At 29.7% G+C, this 5,095-nt stretch overlaps 1 long non-coding RNA gene across 1 annotated transcript; it reads left to right on the forward strand.

Annotated features, from left to right (window-relative positions):
- Positions 1–2,148: 2,148 nt before the first annotated feature.
- Positions 2,149–3,665, forward strand: LOC104896270 (uncharacterized). Its single transcript, XR_790422.3, has 2 exons — positions 2,149–2,407; positions 3,245–3,665. It is a non-coding gene; the product is annotated as an uncharacterized LOC104896270 (long non-coding RNA).
- Positions 3,666–5,095: the final 1,430 nt, after the last annotated feature.

Consider the following 5,095-nt stretch of genomic DNA (forward strand, 5'->3'; position numbering starts at 1 on the left):
GATAATAAGGTTTAGCCGTTTACGGAGGAGAAGGGGGCGAGATAAAATTGTTTGGAGATTTTAAGCTTAACTTGGGCCCATCATGGTGTTATTGTCCTTATTTTTGTTTTCGCTTTTTTATGTTTTTTTCGTTTCTTTAGTTATTATTACTTTATCTATACAAATATATTAAAAGGTGTGCTTGACAATGTATACACACCACGTGTTACCTCTGTTACTCCACTAGAATTGTCAATTAACAAAAGTAAACACTAGGGGAAAAAAAAAGGAAGGGCTGCGGAGGAAGGGCTGCGCTTTTGATAAAAACGCAGCCCTACTAGTGAAGGGATGCGCTTTTGTACAAAAGCGCAACCCTACATAACAGAAAGTGTGCTTGACAATGTATACACGCCACGGGTTCAAATCTCGTTGAGAAGGGCTGCGCTTTTCTAGCGCAGCCCTACTCAAAAAGTGAAGGGCTGCTATTGAAAGGGCTGCTGTCAAAAAGCACAGCTCTTCTTCATTTTTGCACTAGTGAAAATTACCATCTCACCCAACTTTTAATCATGTTTTAAGTGTCCGGCCACATTATTATATTTGTAAAGTTACCATTTCAACCAACATGAATGTGTACATAAGTCATGTCAATTAACAAAAGTAAAATTACCTTGCAACAAGATTTGAACCCGCGACCTCTTGATATTATACATGACACAATTACCATCTCAACCAACTTTTAATCATGTTTTAAATGTCCACATTGTTATATTTGTACCTTTTAAATAAATATTGAGTTTTCCTTAATATATTTTAATGGGAATGCAAAAAATACATATCAAGTTCGAATAAGAATACCAACCCAGAACAACGACGACCCAAATACTAGTTTCATTTCAAAATGTGTAAAATAGGGTATTTCATATTTTGCATCTAGTGATGTTGCCTCTTGCCTAATAACAATAGAATTTTTGCTCCCTAATATGACATCATGATGTATATTTCAACTTTAAAGTAATTTCAATGATTTTTGGATTTTGGGCCCCTCCCAGATAAAAATCCACAAGTAGTTGAAGACAATTAGTCCAACTCTGTTTGAGTTTTTTCAAGAAGAAGACTAAGCTAAAAAGAGTCCTCTAAAATACTAAATTCATTTTTTTTTAATTCTTATACTTATTTTTTACATTTTCACACATATACCTTGACTATTATTATCTTTATTTTTGTATTATTATATTCATCAATAATTAGCATTGAAAATACACTTTTAAACAAATATAGCAAGATTTCACATACTAATATGTTGCTTTTTAACCATAAAACTTAAAGATGATTATTCAATAGCTACAAAAAAATGATAGTCACTATAACGACTGAAATCTTATTCCTTTGCCTTTATACATTAATCTTATACATTGATTTGATTGGACCTTCAAAGCACTAAAAAAAGGAGAAAAGGTCAATTTAATTTTCATATTTTTGGAGTATTGTTCCTTTCTTTATATATTTTTTATCATTTACAAAGATTTTTGGAACATAAAGCTAATTGGTACATACAAATTATAATATACAGATTTATTAATGTATAAATGTTAATTATAGGTTTTTTTTTTGTAAGAAAAAGTAGCCCGGACCCTGCTCGGGTCTTAATATGGCAGACACTTGAGAGTAAGGGAGGAGGGTAAGGGAAATCCCTACCCTCAAAATACCTCTAATGGGGATGAAACCCCCTACCTTAAGGTTGAAAGACTGCTGTCCTTATCACTAGACCAAGTAGTACTTGGTTTAATTATAGTTTAATTACAAAGCCAACTTAAAAAATGATTTGGATCTAAACTTAGAAATGAATGGTTGAGATTATAGTAACTACAACATAATTTTGTTATAGCCATTGTAAAATTATAATTGTTACAATAATTAAAGTAATAAAACTAAAGTCTAACTCTAACTATTGACTCACAAATTGTCCACAAAATAATTATGTGACGTTTCTATTAGAATTTAGAAATAAAGGTTGAAACTTTTCAAATATAAAACTGATGTGAAATGGGAACTAATAAAATGTCTCAAATCCATCAGATAATTACATTTACACCTATAGTATTAAATAGATCACGTGGACAAGACTTAAGATGTGAAAACGCAAGACTTCCTTATTAATAAATAAATGACTTGTATTATAAGATATGCAAATTTCAGAATATTAGAGTAGTGTTTTTGGTGAGTATATAGCTGTTTTGCTCTGGCGAAGAATCATATAATTTTGCCAAAAACCAGAAAAGCAACTAACCCTTAACCGTCATCATATGTAAACTGCTTATATATGCAAGTATTCCCATTAACACACGTCAATCACACACAATACTAAAAACCATGGCAAAAGTTTTGTTTACTTTGGCGGTTTTCATGCTCCTCCTTATTCTCATGAATGGTATGTTTCTCTTTTTCTTGCATAAACGGTTGGTTTATAATTTATTTCTGATTTAACACTTTATTTGTTTCTTCTTGATTCTGAATTTCTTCTTCTTGACCTTTAAATTTGTTTTTCCCCATATTTCTTTGATCATCTTTAATTGAAGAATTATAATATGATTAACCCTATGTAGATTATTATGTTTTAATTACAAACGCTATTTAGATTGGTTGCTTTTAGTTGATTTCCCTCTTCAGCATCGGTATATTAGCACCTTATTATTTCAGGTAGCTAAAATGCTTCCCCAAACAGAGCCATTAACAAACGCAATATAAATTCTTAAAGGTGAAAATTGTAATCGAAATAATTATGTTTACACCCACCAACTATACAGAGGTGATATGCATGTATGATAGAATATGTATTTTAAAACACCAATATAGTAGGTAAAGTGAAAATTTAGGATGTTTTCAACGCAAGTTTAGTTGTAATTTGGAGAAACAATGGAATTACATGAGACATTTTTTAATTGATATGATAGAAAAATAAAAGATACATGTCTTCCTGCTATAGATCAAGGATGAATGTGTTTGAACACTATGTTTTATATTACATGGATGTATTATATGAAAAAGTTTACAAAAGAATTAATATAAATGATATATATATATATATATATATATATATATATATATATATATATATATATATATATATATATATATAATAATATATATATATATATATATATATATATATATATATATATATATATATATATATATATATATATATTTTTTTTAACGTGATATACTTTTATTAATTGACGGTGCGTGATATGCGTAAAAATGCTAGGTATGATGTTTAGTGGCATTCCAATAGTAGAAGCTCGAAGGCATAAGCAAGATAGTGGTAAGAAAATGGGAGAGCACAAAAAGATTGATTGTTCAAGTAATCAATATTGCGATCCATTTTCTCCAAAAATTGCTTTGGGTTGTCAAGAATCAGGAAAATGCCAAGAAAGGTGTAACCAATTTGGTGGCGTCTTTTTGTGCTCCGTTCAACAAGGTTACTGCAAATGCGCAATGGAAACTTGATTACTCAAGCGTCGACTTAGATCTCCTTTTAAAAGTGTACTTAGTCCAATTTTTTTTTTTTTTTTATTCGTAAAAAAAGTTCCTAGCTTTTGCATGTCTTAGAAATCCACACATACTTTCTTTGTTTTGTTTGTTTGTGTGCATTATATACAAAGCAATGAATGATACTTCAATTCATATATCTACTATGTTATGACTAATGGGTAGAATAAGTGAATATCCACCCATATGGATTACATTGCATCTTCAATGCAAAAAACTTATGTAAAAGTTGTCTTTGCTATAGCTTGAATGCATCTGCATTAGAGTATTATTAGAAATTGGGGTTGACTCAACCGATGAGATTTTATATCTTTTCTAGTAAAGTTTAGGATTCAATTCGTGGCATCTCATTAAATTCATCTCAATATATAGTTTTGAAATGTTAACTTTTTATATTTTTACTTATTTCTAATTATAGATATTAATATTCAGCATCGATATTCTTTCAAGCATACCTACTTCGTGAGATTTCAAGATTGGACTCTTAGTTTAGTCTCTTAATCTAACTCTACAATAAAACACATGATTGCTAAATGAAACCTTTTATTTAATAAACGTAACCCCTCAAATTACCCCTCTATTTACGTAACTTCTTTTCTCCTTCTTCCTCTTCCCTCTCATTAGCCATTTTATCTCATTGCAATCCTAATTTCAAGTCAGATTGCAATTTGCAAACCCAATTGTTTCAGCCAATTTTATCCCAAATTCTTGCCCAGTTTCACCAATTTTCTTAAGCCAACTTTGTCCATTTCCCTTCAAATTTTACTCCCTCCGTCCTAAAATAGTACGAACACTCTCATATATGTTTGTACCAAATTAGTTTGAACACTTTCATTTTTGACATAATCACATTATTAATATATTATTTCTTTTGCACTTCTTTGGCCCACTCTTTAACTTTTACCAATAAAAAGTTACCCAATTTTCTGTTTCCTCTAATAAAAAATACTACACCAACTTCTATCACATCTACCTTTTAAATAAAATAACATTTGATAAGCACATTACAACTTATCGTCTTAAAATATGTGTCCCAACAAGTGTTCAGATCTTTCTGGTACGAGGGAGTACTTAATTTTGTCCAACATTATGAAACCAATTTCGTGCAATACTAATGAGATATGGCAACTGTTTCACATAAATTATATAAAACAATTGTTCCTATTTTGTTCAATTTGTACGAAACAGTTTATATTATTTAATGTAGAAAGTGCATAAAATTACATGGCTTAAAATTTCATTGAAGTTGCACGAATTTAGCAAATTTTCTAAAAATAACTTTCGACAAACTTACATCCGTTTCAAATTATATTCAATTTGGTAAAGATATATTTTGCTTAAATATTTTCCATCTATTCGGTAAAAATATATTTTAATATTCTTAGGATTCTATACTCTTACTAGTATTAAACTCTTGTACAACTCTCTGCCTTAATCCCTATATATGTTTGCACAATTTAGTACATGTACCCAAAGTGCACATAGCATACTGTGACCCTGTAAGGAAACATGGTAGTTTCATTGCTTTAAATGTAGGTTATTTTTAAAAAAAAAATAAAAATCAAAC

Source organism: Beta vulgaris, chromosome 6 (assembly GCF_026745355.1).
Source record: "Beta vulgaris subsp. vulgaris cultivar EL10 chromosome 6, EL10.2, whole genome shotgun sequence".
Taxonomy (NCBI): Eukaryota; Viridiplantae; Streptophyta; class Magnoliopsida; order Caryophyllales; family Amaranthaceae; genus Beta; species Beta vulgaris.